This window comes from Manis javanica, chromosome 16 (genome assembly GCF_040802235.1).
Source record: "Manis javanica isolate MJ-LG chromosome 16, MJ_LKY, whole genome shotgun sequence".
Classification (NCBI taxonomy): domain Eukaryota; kingdom Metazoa; phylum Chordata; class Mammalia; order Pholidota; family Manidae; genus Manis; species Manis javanica.
In genome coordinates this window covers 18,716,759-18,735,167 of record NC_133171.1, presented here as the reverse complement: position 1 = coordinate 18,735,167, position 18,409 = coordinate 18,716,759, and the positions used below count along the sequence as shown (strand labels likewise).

The window sequence follows — 18,409 nt, the reverse complement described above, 5'->3', positions numbered from 1 at the left end:
TACAATTTTAGTGGCACTGTTTTCAAGACTCAGATTGGTTAAGTGGGGCCGGTCGCCACTGAGCCAAAACATTTTTCACTGGTGCTCTTTATGATCGCTTCCAATTTTCTGTATTTTTGACCTGTCAGTTAATATTCACTTGAAGAGGAAAAATACTGTTGTGTGTGTGTGTGTGTGTGTGTGTGTGTGTGTGTGTGTGTGTATACATGTGTGTAACAGCTGAATGAAGCCAATTTTGCAAGGCTTTCAGTTGTCACTTAAATAGTGTTCTGTATGAGGTGTACCCCTGAAGAGGACAGGGTCCCGGGGGGCATGTTTTCTTAGAGCGTGCCATCGCGTGCTTTTGTGTCTGAAAAGAACATACAAGTTATGCGTATGAGAATGAAGAATAGCTGCAGTGAAATGTGTCTTATTCCTGAAGGACTTTTCACAGTTATAAACTACTTAATTTTGTAAAGTCACATTGATTGTTCTTTACCTCTATGAAATAGTAATTGAGTTTCATGCTTTTCTATAACCATCATAATAATGGCCTGAAATAAAAGAAAAATTCCAATAAAATGTTCAGTGATTCAAACCATCTCAGGAATTGAGATCCTTATTACACCTTTTAAAAAGTAAATGTGATTGTGTAAATAAACTGGAGGCAGGCCCTGTGGCATGAGTAGCCTCACCTATCCTCTTCTCCTGTTACCAGGTTATAATCCCCAGCAGCTGATTAACATGGAGGCAGACATATGAACATGGAAACAACGGGCTCGTAACATGTTACACTACTGCCTGTCCACCTAGTAATTGAAGTCATTTAGTGTGATGTATCACAGTAAGTAGGTTTATCTTCGAACCTAATGCTCTTTTCCATCTTAACTGAGCATAAAATTATATCTTTAAAGATCTGTGAGTGAGAAAGGCTTGATGTGTCTTGAGCAGTTCGGTGTGACATATGGTTTTTCAGTGCAACAATTTTATCTGCCGCACACAACATCTGCGATTTGGAGCTCATGTTCCTGCGAGAACAAGAAGGGATTTATGCCCAACAAACTGAAGAAGAAGAGAAGAAAAAACCTTTTTAGCTACCATATGTACAACACTGAAAACTGTACATAAATAGAAAACAATATTGACATTTATACATCTATAATTTCTTAGCAACATGTTTTGAAGTCTAGCTCCTGTATTCAAGCATCAGATAGTACCCGGGATCCTAGATGCCCGTTCCTGCAGGGGCCGGCAGGTCACACGTGCAAGTGAAGTGGGCCCAGAGGGGTTAGGCTGCCCTGTCTGAAGTAGGCGAGCGCCTCACAAAGTCTAGTGGGCTGTTGCCATGGACGCTTGCTGGCCTAGGGTGGCCAGAACTGCCAAATTTTCAAGATACCCCGTAACTGGATTAGGGGTGAAATCTCACAGTCATGTTAACAAGGTTTTGTAAAAACATGACTGCTTTAAAGTAGTTCTGTAGGTCAGAGTTGGTATGTGGGGTGCTAATTGGTTACTGCTGATATCTGGTGCCTGTGGTTACACTCATGCAGGGGTGGTGGGGAGAAGGCAGAAAGTAAAGAGGAGAAGAGAGGACGGAGAGGAACAGAGGGGAAAAGGGAGGCAGGAAAATAAATTTCCAAACGATGAGTAAAGATTTCACTTAGTCTCAGGATGGATTATCTCAAGTACCAATCTCAATACAAATTAAAATAAAGTTAATCAAAAAACACATAAGACTGACCAGACGGTAGAACCTCGCTTCTTTCCAATGAACCACACACCTGGCAAAGGCCGACAGCCCCCGGTAGACTGCAGAATTGATTTTGTGTGTTGTGTGAGACAGAGACCGCAGTTTATTTCTCTCAGTATGGCTGTAATACTGACCTAGCCCCGTGGGCTGAAGAGGCCATGCTTTCCACAGCCGTGTCGCCTTTACTGTAAATCAGTGGATACAGTGGACACAGAAACAGACGCAGACGGATCATCTGCCTGTGTCCGCGTTCCACAATACATCCCATTGCTCACTGACTATGGCAACAGCACTGGACTGTCATGATCACTGTAGCTTTATAATAATCAAACTTGGTTTTCTGTGTCTCTCTATTTTGGTGGAGATTTGTTTTCCTAGAATGTTTTGGCTCTACTTGGCCCTGTGTGTTACCATATACATTTGAGATCATCTTGTTAATTCCCAGCCTCTTTGGAAAACATTTTGGCACCCAGCCAGACATGTATACCAGGGACTCCCCTTTAGGTACGTTCCCTCAAGAAATGTCATTAAATTAATGACACGGTAGGTGGGGAGAAGGCGGGAAGTAAAGGAGAAGGAAGGAGAAGAGCAGAGGGGAAAGGGAGGCAGGAAAATAAACTTCCAAAAGGTGAGTGAAGATTTCACTTAGTCTCCGGAAAGATGATCTCAAGTGCCAACACAGGCCACCAAAGGGCAGGTCGGAGAATGTTCTCAGCAGCACTCCCTGTAACAGGCAAAGGCTAGAAACAATCCGAATGTTCCACAGTAGAACGAGTAAATTAATTGTCTTTTATTTATTTAAGTGAATGCTACATACAGCAGTGAAAATGAACAACTGCTCTAAGTAGTGACACGGATGAATCTGACAATTTTGAATGAATGAACCCAGACACATTTAGGTACAAATTGTGATTCAATTTATATAAACTTCAGAAGCCAGGGCAGTGAAGTAATGGTATTTGCAGTCAGTATATTGGTTGTCTTTCGGGTGGCGGGAGGGACTGGGGTGGCATAAAGGGGACCACTGGCGTGCTTGCAGCCTTCTATCCCTTGCCCCCTATGCTGGCTACGTGGGAGAACTTCTGTTACGAAAATTCCTCAAACTGCTTATTTATGAATTCTTTACTTTTTTCATGTACATTATACTTCAATAAAAAAATATGTGGAATAAGGATGCAGTGCCTGCAGCTATTTCAAATAGCTTTGTTTTGGTTCTGTTTTGTTAGTTTTTTCCCTAGAAGCAAAATTTGGGAGCCAGTGGAGAAGTCTGTGGGCCCAGAAACACAGGGTTACAGTTCATTGTGTAACAAACAAAGCTGTTATTTTTTGTTGCACTTTCATATGTCAGAAGAATCCACGGAATCTTAGGAGATGCCTAATGCAGTGAGGAAAGTGTGCAGATTAGCAGAGACCCAGAAAAAGAACTACAGAGAGGAAGACAGAGTAAGAGTGAATTAAATGGGCACTGGCCTCATAGGGAGGTCTCCTAATCATATTTCTTTTTTACTGATAAATTATTTTTCTTTCCTTTTACTTGTGATCATGAACTAAAGATCCACAGTGATGCAGCGTCAGATAACAAAGTCCAGTCTTGCAAGAAAATCCCAAGATTTCTAACTGTCAACTTGAGGGTTTTTGTGAAGTGTGTCTTACTGTTCACTAGTATGCGGGTCGGCTGAGAGCGTAATGACACCTGTAGGGATGGGGGGAGGGTCTGCCCCAGGGCTCTCTGCTACCTATACTGTGTTACATTAACAGCTACTATTAGCCCTGTAGTTTTCTCTCAGTGACTCTCTGATGTAGACAAGAAAACCAAGGTTTGGGATATTATATACTTCATTTCAGGTTGTAACTGGTAGTGAAATTCATGTCTTTGGCTCCAAGATTTGAGTGTTTCCTACTAGACTGGTTATTATTTTCAAAAGCTTTTAGCTCCAGAACTTTATTTCTAAGGGAAATAAAACCAGGAAGTATAATATACACATGGATCAAAGTAATGCCACTCTGAATGAAGTGGCAATGAGAAAATCCACCCACAGCCGTGCTGCGTGCCCTCACTTCATCCCTGCCTTCTTGGCCTCCTAGCCCCAATCCCTCAGGCTATCCTTCTGGAACCTTCCTCAGCTTGGGTTTTCCCAGAAAGTCTGCAACAAGGACTCACATAAAAGTAGTTGACTTTTGGAGAAGACCTCAGAGATAGGCTGGGGGAGTGGGCAGAAAGAAAGAGAAGAAAAGGACAGCTCATGCATGGGTATGCTGTGGATCTGCTCATCCCTGTGTGCAACTGGAGATCGCTCCTTCTGGGACCCTCTGGGGAGTCGGACAGAACAAGCCTCAGGAACCTGTCCAGCTGAGGAATGGGAAAATAGGAGCCTTTACCTACTGCTCCTGCCTCCAGTGGCCAAGGAGTCCCGTTGAAGTATCAACCAGCCTCACATCTTCAGTTTTGTGCCTGTGCTAGTAGAAAGTGGGTTCCCACAAGTGCCCCATGCTGCAGAGGAGACCTGGGACGGAAAGCCAGAGCTGTGTGGGGTCCCTGAGGAGTGGGCGTCTCAGGGTTTACCGGAGCAAAGCTGGTTTCTGCAGCAATGGTGGAGTAAAAGGTGGTTTGAGAGGATGGAAGGCCAAGCCCAGCAAACATGAGATAAAAGCCCTCGGTCCTCTTCCCGAAAAGCCTGTTTCGCTGTGGCCCAGGGCAGGCCCCAAGATGCACCAGGAGTGTCTAAAGCACAGCTTCCTGGGCCTCGATGCAGAACTGGGGTCAGAATCCCCTCGGCTGGCGCCTTGGAGTCTTGCTTTAATGTAAACGCCACTGGATGATCGACAGCAAAGTTTAAGAACCACAACTGCACATTTGAATTTGACTCATCTGTGACCTGTTGGTTTAAATGTCCTGACTTTTACAAAGGGCTGATGGCATTTCTTATCAGGCCAAGCTCTTACTAATGTCAAGTACTGGACAGTGGTGGGACAATTATTTTGTAAATGAAGATGGAGATCCCACACGTTTGTACCCCTGCCACTCTCCGCCTGTCCCGGAATCTTCTCTGTTGCCTTTTTTCTTTCTTACACATGCCTCAGCTTCAAGCCTTTTGGGTTTTGTTGAAATACTCTTGACATTTATGCTGGGGCATTTGAGAGGTTTCCTCTCTTTATACTATTAAGCATTTTATTGGTTAATTTTGGCCCTTGTACTTTTCTAAATTTATTTTTTCCTTAACTGTCTCCCTCTTTAGGGTATTTCAGGTCTAAATGTTGAACAAATAATTCTCTACACTATAATTTATCCAATATTTCCTCTTGGGTCAGGAAAGTAAGAAGTTTTATTGCAGCTCAGTTCGGAAAGGAACAGACAGAGCCTGGATGTTTAACCGGGGCCTGAAGCAAGGTTTTGCCCGCCTTTCAGAGGCTGCATAACAAATATTCTCTATTTGCTTCCTCAGGTGCTGGAGTTCGCTAGAGCTTCTTGAAGGTCATCTGCTAGCCTGCTTTCCCTGTCACCCACGCCAACCTTTATGGGTCCCCTACGAAAATAAAACCAGCCTAGATGGGACCAGGCTATGCTATCATCAGTTAAAACCTTACTTTTCAATTAACATCCTAGCAAGGATTATTTGTAAGTCCACTGAGAATAGGAAGGAGGGGCCCATTCAGCACTTTGAAAACCTGGTTAGAAAAACATGAACTACCAGTGAAAGGAAGGAAATCCTTATAATTTTGCTTAAAACAGGGAGGTGTTCAATGCACTGCAGATCGCTTGGGCTATGTCCATTTGCCAACCTTGGGTTGAAAGCCTCCCTATTTTGAAAAATTGATTTTTTAAAAGGAGTCCAGGTTTTCCCTGAAGGACAAGAATAACCACAGATCACCCATTTCTCACTGTTGTTACACAAGGAATCACACCCCTCCCAGTGTAGGACTACAGTATGCGGAAAGGAAAAAACGGTTCCATGTTATCTTTCAATTTCCCTGTGTTTCTTGCCAACAGAGCCCCCAAATAAGGGGTGCTTAGACCAACAATATTTGTGTGTGGGCTGCTGTTCTAGTGGACTGTCCAGAGGAACACACTGGCCAAACATTTTGAGCCTGACTCTGACACAGAAATAGCAGCCTCTCCCCAGAAGGACAAAAGTGAATTTGTTGCCCTTTCAAGAAGTCACTTGTGTGGTCATAGTGTACAACCCACCTCATACTTTCTGCTTTGAATGATTTTTTAAAAATTTATGTTTATTTTAATATAGTATTTGGTACAGAAGAGTATGTGTGACATGTATCTACTTATATGTAAGTTATAAAGTGTGGTAATGCCATAAGCAACTGTGAATCCACTATCCAGCCCATGGGTTCAGACATGGTCACCAAACTCCCCTCTGTTTATCTGCTCCACCCCCACAACCTTCCCTTTGTCTTGCATAAGATGGACCAGTACTTTGAATTTTGTGTCAGCATTGCCTCACCTGTTTTAATAGTTGAATCACGTTTGTCGGTATGCCGAAAGAACAGATTCTTCAGATTTTCTTGGTTTTGAGTATTATGTTAATTGTACCCTTTGGATGCATTCTTTGGAGACTGAGCGCCACTCTTTTTCACCTTGCATCAGTCACTAAAATTCATTGATGTTGCTGTCTGTAGTTACAGTTCAATCATGTGCATTTCACTGAGGAACTATGTCACAACTGATTTGTGTCAATACTCTTGTCAAAGGGGAAGTATTACTTCCAGTCTGTTGCTGTTATGAATATGGTCTTCTCTACTCACAGTGCCCATGGGGAGCAAGGCTCTCTTGCACATACACCTCAGACACGGTTACCTGACTGCAGACTAGCCACCTTTGGGGCCAGTAAGTCTTTGTGGGTCTGTCCTGTGCATGTAGGGTGTTTAACAGCATCTCTGGCCTCCACCCACTCGAGGCCAGTAGCATCCTCAGCTGTGACAACCACAGATGTTTCCTGAAATTGCCAAGAAATCTCTAGGAGTCAAAAATACTGATCTAGAAATACAACTATTGGGTGGTGATCAGGTGTCTGAATACTCACCTTCTCCAGAGAATGCCAAATTGATTTCCAAAATACTAATAACAATTCAGGGTCCCTTCACTTTTTTGTTGATTCACTTCCTGTCCAACACTTGGTATGGTTCGATCTTTTACTATGAGAAAACTAAATAGGTGTAAGATTGTGTGTCACTGTGGTTATAATTTGCATATCCATGATTATTAATTAGATTGAGAATGTTTAGACATGTGAATGGGCCATACTTGTTTCTTCTTCTATTAAGTACCTGTGTTTTTGTCTCTGCCTAGTTTTATGTTGGGCTGCCTGTCTCACTGATTCGTAGAAATTATTTATGTGTTCTGGAGAGTAATCCTTTGTTTAACAAGTGTGTTGTAAACCTCTCTTCCAGTTTGCCATTTGTTTTTCCATTCTCCTCATGATGTCCTTCGATGAACAATTTCTTTTTTGCTTGTATAAATTTTTTCGTTGTTGAGATACATTTAACATAACATTAGTTTCAGATGTACAATGTAATGATTTGATTTGTATATATTGGAACATGATCAACATAAGTCCAAGTAACATGTATCACAATGCAGTTACACAATTTTTTATCTTATTGAGAATTTTCAAGATTCACATTACCAGCTACTTTCCAATAAGCAATACAGTCTTATTAACTATAGCCACCATAATTGAAAATTTTTACCTTTTGACCCCTTTACCTATTTCATCCACCCACCACTTCCCACCTTAGGCAAACATGAATCTGTTCTCTGTATGCATGCTCTCAGTTCTTTTGTTTTGTTTCTTGTTTTAGATTCCACATTCAGTTTTAATCGTTTCCTGTCTGAATTATTTCACTGAGCATAATGCCCTCAAAGACCATTTATGTTGTCACAAATGGTGATATTTCATTCTTTTTCATGGCTGAATAATATTCATATATTTATATATGTGAATATTATAATATTCATATATATGAATATTCATATATATATATATATACACACATACAAACACACATCCCACATCTTTTTTATCCATGCATCCATTGATGGAAATTTAAGTCATTTCCATGTTCTGCTACTTATTGTAAATAATGATGCAATGAACATGGGGGTACATATCTCCTCTCAAATCAGTATTATCATTTTCTTTGGCTAAATACCCAGACATACAATTGCTGGATCATATGGTAGTTCTCTTTTTAATATTTTGAAGAACCTCCGCACTGTTTTCCATAGTGGCTGCACCAATTTATATTCCCACTAACAGTCCACGAGGGTTCCCTTTTCTCCACATCCTCACTAACACATTATCTCTTATCTTTTGATAACTGTCATTCTAACAGGTATGAGGTGATATTTCATTGTGCTTTTGATTCACATTTCCCTTATACCTAGTGATGTTGAGCATCTTTTCATGCCACCTATATACCTTCTTTAAAAAAAATGTCAATTCAGACCCTTTGTCCATTTTTTCATTGGATTTTTTGTTGTTCTTGAGTTGTATGACTTCTTCATATATTTTTAATATTACCCTTTATCAGATATATGATTTGCAAATGTTTTTTTTCCAATTCAGTGGATTGCCTCTCATTTTGTTTAAGTTTTGTTCTGGTACTTTCCTTCTCTGTGCAGAAGCCTTTTTGGTTTGATGTTATCCCATTTGCTTATTTTTGCTTTTGCTTCCTTTTTCTTTGTAGTCAGATCCAAAAAAGACAATTCTAAGACCAATGTCCAGGACTTTGCCATCTATAATTTCTTCTAGGTGTTTATGGTATCAAGTCTTACATTCAAGTCTTTAACCCATTTTTGAGTTGATTATTGTATATGGTCTAAGATAGTGATCCAGTTTCATTCTCCTGCATGTAGTTGTCCAGTTTTCCTAACACCATTTATTGAAGAGATTGTCTTTTCCCCACTGTATATTCTTGCCTTATTTGTCATAAATTAATTGACCTTATATGTTTGGGTTTATTTCTGGGCCCTCTATTCTGTTCCATTGATCTATGGCTCTATTTGCATGGCAAGTTATACTGTTTTGATTATTGTAACTTTGTACTAGAGTTTGAAATCAGGGAACATGCCTCCAGCTTTGTTCTTTTTTCTAAAGATTGCTTTGGATATTCAGGGTCTTTTGTGGTTTCATATGAATTTTAGAATTATTCGTTCTCATTCTGTGAAATGTGCCATTGGTATTCTGATACAGATTGCATTGAATCTGTATATTGCCTTGGGTAGCATGGATGCTTTTAATAATATTAATTCTTCCAATCCATGAGCATAGAATATTTTCCCATTTATTTGTGCCCCCTTCAATTTTTTTTCATTGTCTTACAGTTTTCAGAGTACAGGTCCTTTACTATCTTGGTTAAATTTATTCCTAGGCATTTTATTCTTGTGTTGTGATCATAAATGTGATTGTTTTCTTGATTTCTCTTTGTGATAGTTTGTTATTATTGTATAGAAACACAATAGATGTCTGTATGTTAACTTTTGTATTCTGCAACTTTACTGAATTTGTTTATCAGTTCTATCAGTTTTTGGGTGGAGTCTTAAAGAGTTTTCCATATATAATATCAAATCATATGCAAATAGTGACAGTTCTACTACTTCCTTTCCTTCCAATATAGATGCCTTTCATTTCTTTTTCTTGCTTAATTCTTGTGGCTACAACTTCTAGTAGTGTGTTGAATAAAAGTGTGGATTGTGGGCATCCCTGTCTTGTTCCTAATTGAATACACTTTCTTGAGAGTTTGTCTAATAAATGGATGTTAAATTTTGTCACATACTTGTTCTGTGTCTGTTGAGATGATCATATGATTTGTACCTTTTGGTTTGTTTATGTGGTGTATCACATTGATTGATTTGCGGATGTTGAACCATTCTTGCCTCCCTGGAATAAATCCCACTTGCTCATCATGTATGATCCTCTTAATATATTATTGAACTCAGTTTGTTAATATTTTGTTGAGGATTTTTGCATCTATGTTAATCAAGGATTATTGGCCTGTGGTTTTCTTTTCTTGAGGTGTCCTTGTCTGGATTTGTTATCAAGCTGTGCTAAGGCTGACTTCATAAAATGAGTTTGGAAGTGTTCCCTCTTCAAGTTTTTGGAGGAGTTTGACAAGGATTAGAATTAATTATTTTTTGAACGTTTGGTAGAATTTACCAGGGAAGCCATCAGGTCATGGAAATTTATTTGTTAGGAAGTTTTTATTAATGATTCGATATTCTTACTAGTAATCAGTCTGTTCAGAATTTCTATTTTTTTATAACTTTAATATAATTGAATTTATCATATTTTTTATTTCATATTTAGTCTTCTTTTGCCCCAAGATTACAAAGGAACTTGCCCATATTTTCTTCTGGGGTTAGTACCTAAACAGACTAGCTCTTATGTGACTTGCCCTCTCCTGGATAGTCCGCTCTGGGGGAGACCAGCTGCCGTGTCATGAGAACACTCAGCCAGCCTGTGCAGAGACCCACGTGGAAAGGGCCTGAGGCCTCCAACCCACAACCAGCACCAACATGCCAGCCAAGTGAGTGGGTGCCTCTGGAAGTGGATCTTCCAGCCACAGTCAGGCCTTCATATGACTGCAACCTTATGACAGATCCTGAACCAGGACCCACATGCCAGATTTTGTTGCTGACTCTCAGGAACCAGAAGAGATAACAAATGTTTATTGGCGTTTTAAGCTGCTAAGTTTGGAGCTAATTTGATGCACAGCAATGGATGACTAATACTGCCTGCCTTCTTGTTTGCCAGTGATGTTTGTGAAAACATTCCTTGATCTATTTGGTGAGAATCCTACAGGTCAAAAATTGAAAAGGGCTTCTTTCAGGGTGAGTGTGCTTTCTGCCTGGGCTTTGGGTGCTGTAGATAGAAACTTCTGCTCACCTTAAGAGCCCTGAGTCAATTCAAGGATCCTAGACTCAGCTTCCCTATGCTGATATTTGTCCAAGATTCAGTGATTCAGTACCCAATAGCAGTGCTATCATCCTGTTATATCCTAAGTTTACCTCTGTTCCTCCTGACCCCTGATAACTGTCCCCACTTTGCTACCTTACATGGCAGGGAGTGGGGGAGAGAATTAAAAAATCTCCACCAACTCAAATGCAAACTGCATTGTTTTGAAGACTTTGTTCTGTGTAAGCTATAGTAGCAGGAGGACCGCAGGGCACCTAGTCAGCCACAATGCTACAAGCAAATAGCCAAGAGGATTTTTCCAGGACCTTCTTGCCTGTGGGGTTAGAGCAGATAGCCTCCTTCTTCCACATGGGTGTTCAGTATCATTCCACCCAGTGCTTTGTGGCTCCATGAGATTGAGTTGAGAGACTTCTTTTAAGCAACCATTGATCTGTTGATATAGAATTAAATTGGTTCAGTTTAGATATGCTATCAAACATGGGGTATATAAGCTGAGCATATTCCTTTAGCTTTCCCAAAGGACATACGGTCAGTTAACTTGCTAAGTGCCAAAAATTCACAGCCTCTATGAAGTGTTAGTGATCCAGAGGCAGTATTTCTGGAACTACTATCCTGGGAGTCTGGCAGTAAGTCTCCTGCCTCTCTGGGCCTCAGTTTCCAAATCTATACAATGTGGAGATGGTTTGAGATGACTGTTAAGATCTTTTCCAGCTCTTATATATATATTTTAAATGATCTATGGATAATGTCTTTGGCAGCAGAAAATGATATACAAAATAGACCCCTCTAGCCACCAAGCTGCCTATAAGGCCAAGAAATAACAAGGGTATTCTCATATTTCCAGTAGCCAAGTCCACATTTCACATGGAATCACTGTCTTCCTTTGATGACCCTCTCACTGCTACTATAAAGGCCTCAGACGAGGCAGTAATTTTTCTAATACTTAGTTATTAGCTACACATTAACAAGAAGGAGTTCCAAACTATCAGAGACAACAGAAATGAGACCCTTCGGGGTGAGACGGGGAGAAGAAAGGTGGCTTTAACAGAGGTGAAACAATAGCAAATCAAACTTTGTTAAATCACAGTCTCAAAGGTGTTTTCTGCAAAATGAAGATAATGAAGTAACCGAATCTGGGTCTGCCCAGAGAGGCTTTGCCTTTGCTCGCTTTGGTGAGTCATTCTTTAGCCGGCAGTCCCTGACGTCCTCCCAGCCGCTGCCTGCACCGGGACACTCACTCTGAGGCCCTGAGCCTATTCCTCTGGGCACCTCACAGGCCACCATGGGAGTCGGTGGTGCACGGACAGGTAACCACACACCCTCACGTCCGTGGTTCCCGTTGGCGTGTCCGTCAAATACTGAACGCCTTCATCATGACTTATTCAATTACATGGGCTTTCATTTATCTGGTGGCATTTTCTAATGCAACCCACAAGCTCTCTTAATTTTGCCATATTCCACATCAAAAGCAGAAAGTTGAAGAAGAAAGATTTTAAGGAAGGTTTCACCTTAAGGATTCTGCTGACAGCAACCTGGTGATTTTTCAGTCAATCAAGACTTTCTTTTTTCCTTGGGAGGAAAGTAGGTGGATAATTATTTAGTTGAGCTTAAAATGTTTCTTCTGCATGAGTTCCAGAGAAAATGAAGATGCTTTTGTTATTAGCAAGATAATGAAAGGAGGGCCTGAGGTTCCAGGTAGGTAGAGGAACGTAAGAGGAGGTGGGGGGTGGAGGGGGAATTTTTCAACTGCAATGTTAAGGGAAGGGGAAAATGAAGGAAAGAGAAAGGGAATAAGTGGCTTTTGAAAACAAAACTCACAGTTCTACATGGCAAGGAGGCTAAAATGTAGTGAAGACAGCCAAGTTTAAAGTTGCCAAGAGAAACAGTGGATTAAAAATTGACTTTAATTATGGCAAATTTGATCTGTTTTTCATGTGAAAAATTGCATATCCTAATACCATAAACAGTTTTTGGTTAAATGAAAGTTTTTCAAGTAGCAGAGGGGAAAAAAATCCAATATATTGTTGATACACATACATACTTCTCACTAGGTATTTCCTTGGCTGCCAAAAACTGGACTTAGGTCTCTCTTTCAAAGCAAAACCTGGATTCTCTGGGGATAGATGCTAGGATTTAGATATTTGAGTATCACAAATATAAGGTAGCCCTGGTTGGGGTAAATTAGCCACCTCTAACCTAAGAAAGGGACATTTTTCATTTCATGATGACATATATTTCCCCTGGGTCTCTTTTTTAATATTAACATTAGTGCATTAATTTATGAAAAGTTAACACCAGAATGAACGAGCCCACCCGGTCTCTCAGGTTAACTGACTTGTTGGGTTTCTGTGTACAATCGGGATTCTCAGTTCATCTGTACACTGATGAAGAGTAGAGTGGATGATGTCTCAGGTCCTTCCTCGGTATATAACTCTAAGTCTTACCTAACATTTCATTGAATTTAAGACATACATCTTATCACAATTTAATATCTCTAATATAGAAGTGTGTCTTAAATGTTCCTTAATCATTGTGTCATATCCTAATCAGCATGTTTTACCTTTCTTTTTTGACGGTACATAAAATAATGATGCATATTACAATTAATGTCATCTTAGAATTGATGAAATATGTGTATAATTGAGGCAGGAAACTCAGACATACCAAACTCAGCTAATGTCATCATCCATCAGTTAATCATTCCCAAACCAACCTTGTTCATATATCGGGCATCTTTGAGAGGCACATGGGATTTTGATTCTAGAAAAGAATTTAGTTAATGGGTGTTTCACATAGAAACTCTTCCTTTCTTTTTCTTTGGACATATATTTTGGAATAATCCATTCCTCTTTATAGGAAACTATCTTGCTCCTTAGTTTTTGTCTAAGAGGCAACCCACTTAATTCCTCGATATGCTGGTGATGAGACAGGGAGTTCTTCCCTATAGCTAAATATAATTTATTTAAAAGTTAACTCAAAAGGACTTGTTGAAATTACAATGTATTGTTATTTAGCAGTGATAAAATAGCAAACAGGAAACAATATCCACCCTCCTGGAACAGGCTGTTAAACAATACGGTGCAGCAAAAACTGCACTGAGAAAACAGAAGGAAATTCCACAGAGATCCTGAGACATTAGAGAGCTTTCTGTAGATGGTGACATCTGAGCTGAGGGCTGAAGGACAGAGAGGCGTAACCAAGCGAAGGACAGAGGAAGAAAAGGGCATTCCGAGGAAGGAAAGCAGAATTTTGAAGACCCATGATTCGAAAGAAAAAACAACAACCACAGTGCAATCAGGGAACTAGGTATTGTTTGGAATGGCTGGACACTCACAGCAGGGTCAAGGTGTCCAAATCAGGGCTTCAGTCTAAAATAGACCCCTTTATCTACAGGGGTTGTGTTCTGAGACCCCCAGTGGATGCCTGAAACCACAAACAGCACCAAACCCCATATATACTATGTTACTATGTTTTTTCTTAAATATTCATACCTATGATAAAGTTTAATTTGTTAATTAGGCACAGGAAGAGATTAATGACAATCATAAAATAAACCAATTATGACAATATACTATAATAAAGTGATGTGAATGTGGTTTCTCTCTCTAAAAATATCTGGCTGTACTATAGTCACCCTTCTTGTGATGATGTGACATGATAAGATGCCCATGTGCTGAGGTGATGTGAGGCGAATGATGTAGGCGTGGTGACCTAGCACTGGGCTACTGCTGACCTTCTGATGATAAGTCAGAAAGGGGGCATCTGCTTCTGGGCTGTGCTTGACCTTGGGTAACTGAGAAGGAAGGCAGTGAAGCCTTGGATAAGGGGGCAATACTGTATAAGCATTTTATCTAACCTGAGCTGAACTCTATGCTGGGCTTGATAGAATTGCAAATCAATAGATTTCAAAATGGAGTCGTGTTCCCAATGATTAGATTATAATTCAACAGTGACTTCCTGGCTCTCTTCTCATAGATCTTTAAACTCGTAATATCCCAAATGAAATCCATGCCTTTTAAAGCCCACATCTGCTCTTCCTTCCCTTTGCCCATTCTTGGTGAATAACCTCACACTGTCCACCAACCTCCAAATCTTGAGATTAAACCAGTTTGTTTGATAGCATTTCCCAAATCTAAGGCATCTGCGAGACGTGTCGTTGTGACTTCCAGATATTCTTCCAGGGTAGACTCTAAAATGAAAACTGTTACTAGAGATGTAGAGGGATACTGTATAATGAGACAAAGCAGGAGTTCTTAATAATAAAAGGGTTATATAAGCACCTACCAAGGGAGCTTTGAACTGCATGTAAGAACCTGATGCGACTAAAGGGAAGGAGGGTGACCCTCTGGATGAGGCTGTGAATGAGGTGTCCTAGTGGACATGTGTTAACACTGTTGGCTGCAATATTACCCCCTTCTTAATAAAGTCCCTTTTTAACAGTTACTCATTTCACATGTGAGATTAACATACCCTCCCCAACCACAGGGATGGGCATGTGACACACGTATCACCAATTATGCCATGAGCACTGGATGATAGCATTAACCTCAAGGTGGGTCAGTTAGGGGAACTGGGGGAAATTAGTGCTGTGTTGACCCACATTTGTGTGTGTGCATGTGTGTGCGAGTTTGGCAAGATTTATTAAGCTAGAATAGTGCGCCATGATGCCTACAATGGGAAAGGATATGCATTTTGCAGAATTAAGTCAAGCAGAGCGAAATAGAAATAAAGAGAAAGCTGGCACCTTCATAACATTATTTTAAGGTTCTGGATTATTCCTGAAACCCAAATACCTCCAGACCTTTTCATTATGTAACCCAATTTTATTCTTCTTTTTCTTAAGCCCATTTGAGTCAAGATTCTGTCACTCACAACTGTAAGAGCCTTGAACAAAACAGCAGTTAATAATCACAATACTGATCACCAATTCCAGTGGGGTGGTTCCCCACACCAAGCAAGTCTTGGGACACCAGCTAAATGTCATACGATTTAATCAGTTCTTCCACTACCTGGAGATAGCATTAGATCTCGCAGGTTAAGGGCTCAGCGCTCTAAGACTGCCCATTGCCCACTTCACTGGCACTAGGCGTCCAGGGTGTCACCTGTGCTTTGGATGGGCCAGCTGTAGATGAGAGGCCCCAACAACCCGCTTCTTGGGTTGGATTAATTTGCTGGAGCAGCTCAACGAACTCAGAGAAACATTTTACTTACCAGATTACTGGTCTATTTTAAAATAGTATAACTCAGGAATAGCCAGATGGGACACATAAGGCAAGTTTGCGGGAAGGGGGCAGGAGCTCCACGTCCTCAAGAGCACTGTTCTCTCCAGATGTCCGCGCACCACCAACCCAGAAGCTCTCTGCACCCATCCTTTGGCTTTTCACAGAAGCTTCATTACACAGGCCAGACTGAGGAAATCATTGGTCATTGGTGATAGATTCCACCTCCAGCCTCTTTGCCCCCACCCACCCCAGGTCAGTGGGTGGGGCTGAGCAGTCCTCCAGTCCCTCTGCCCCACAGCCCCCCAGGTCAGTGGGTGGGGCTGAGCAGTCCAACCCTCTACTTACCTGCCCGGCTCTCCTGGCGACCAGCCCCCACCCTGAGGTAGGGTCTAAATGTCACCATTAACATGACAAAAGACCCCTTTATGGCTCCCTTCACTTAGGAAATTCTGAAGGTTTTAGGAGCTATATGTGCCAGGAATAGTGGAGAAAGACCAAATCTATATTTCTTATTATAAATATGATATCACAATAATGAAAGTGTGCCAGTGACCTAAATGGTTGAGAACACGAATAATTTGAGGAGCAGCACACAGAGCAAGTATCTTTACTTTTCTCTAATCTCTGTTTTCTAACATGGCTGGTCATGTCTCCATTTGCCTCCTATGATTTTTTTAGATGATTCCCCACTTCCCTACTAATTTTAGATTATAAGACTATTTACATACTACTCACTCTCAGCAAGCAAGAGCTCCCAGGCAGGTTTAAATCAAAGCCGTTCTCACATCTAGTGTGGTTTGCGTGCCTTCCTTCCCAGCTGAGGCCAGAGCCCTGGCTCTGATGCGGGGAGCAGGCCACGACCTCGCCTTCCAGGCCGCCGCCTTGACCTTGCAAGCGTTTGTTTAGGGGCTGTGCTTTGTAGTTCTCTCCTGGTGGGTAGTCCTCGGCTGGCCAGCACGTTCTCTATCACTGCCAGCTTCCAAAGGCTGCTCTCTCCTATGTAACTTTTTTTTTTTCAGTTCTTCAGCCAGTACCTCCAAACACTGCTCACTGAGATTGTTTGGATCATTGCCTTATGACATGGGTGATGACAGAAAATACTTCCTAGTTGACCTGGAATGACATCCTTCCAGCCTCTGTCCTCAGGGACCACCCTCTTAGGATCCCCCTCAACCCGGCAGGACAGCTCAAGCTCACTTAGTTAAAGGAAGCTTGCACCTTGTTTTCATGCCAGACTGGGGCTATCTGCCCCCCCAAGTCAGTTCCTTTTCTTGCCATGGAAGCAGCCACAGCCAGCCATTTATCTTCTGATTTTGTCCAGTTTGGTGGCAGGCTCCCGGATCTATTTTTAAGTATACTGTCAAACTTCAGGAGACAACAGATTCCTCCCAAATGTCAAGGGCTCCCAAGGCCTCTTTCATTACACTTTGATGTACTGAGTAAGGCTAAAAACGTCTGCAGCTTGAAAGGGTCCAGCTGGAGAGGACGATCTGGCTGTGCTTGCTCCGCAGACATGCAGTCTCTCCGCAGGGCTTTCTTGGGGCCCCTGGCCCCTGGTCAAGTGGGGAGAGCCTGCCTTCGTGAGCATCCCTGCTGCTCATGACACCTGCTGCCCAGCAGGCAGTGCCACCTCCAGCTTCTCTTTCCAGGAACGCCTGTCTTTTGGTTAAAGAGGATGGGTGGGGAAGGGGAGTGAGAGAGAAGTTCCAGTCCGATCCCTTCTTAGCGAAACCCTGAGGGTATTTTCTCGGCTGTTCTTAGAACGTAGCGGCACTACTGACCCAGGCGACGCTGGCATGGGTAACAGCCATCATGCGGACCCGTGGAATGCATTCAGCCCAGAATCCTGAAACACTGTTCTGGAAAGGCCGTGATCCGGGATTTAATTCTTTATTTGCTGGATCATTAGAAAATCAAGGGGGCGCCAGAGGGAGAGGGCAGGTCGGTGCAGGGGGAGAGAGGGAAGTGCCCGCTACCAGCTGTCCGGAACTGCTTCTGTGTCTTAGCAATGGGGGGAGGGGGGCATTGGCCCTTCCTGCGGCCTCTCACCCTCAGGATGGAAGCTCGGAGGGACCCCAGACCAAAGGGAGTCTCAGTCCACGTCTTGCTATATGCCATCTGCGGACCAGCAAAGACACAGAAGGTGGAAAAGGAGAAGGAAACCAAGATAAGGTGATGATAAAAAAACAGAAAATAAGAGTTCTATCTTAAAAGTAGTCCATTTATAGTTGAGAAGGAGACTGAGGTGAAGGGACCAGCCTGGTGTTTATTGATGACCTTGATAAGACAACTCGTAGGAGGGCGAAGAAGCTGGAAGCAAGAGGATGGGAGTGAAGGTGGTGGGATGTGAGGGCGCAGGGGGCGAGGGCACAGGGTGAGGGCACGGGGTGAGGGCATGGGGCGAGGGCGTGGGGTGAAGGCGTGGGGGCGAGGGCATGGGGGTGAGGGTGTGGGGTGAGGGTGTAGGGTGAGGGCGTGGGGGCGAGGGCACGGGGTGAGGGCGTGGGGTGAGGGCACGGGGTGAGGGC

General features: G+C 42.1%; 1 long non-coding RNA gene across 1 annotated transcript in view; it reads right to left on the bottom strand.

The window, feature by feature from the left end:
* Positions 1-1,619: 1,619 nt before the first annotated feature.
* LOC140846657 (uncharacterized) overlaps positions 1,620-18,409 on the bottom strand; it is a 123,726-nt gene continuing 106,936 nt past the window's right edge. Inside the window, exon 13 of the long non-coding RNA XR_012125993.1 lies at positions 1,620-11,089. This is a non-coding gene — a long non-coding RNA (uncharacterized lncRNA). The remainder of the gene's footprint in view (positions 11,090-18,409) is intronic.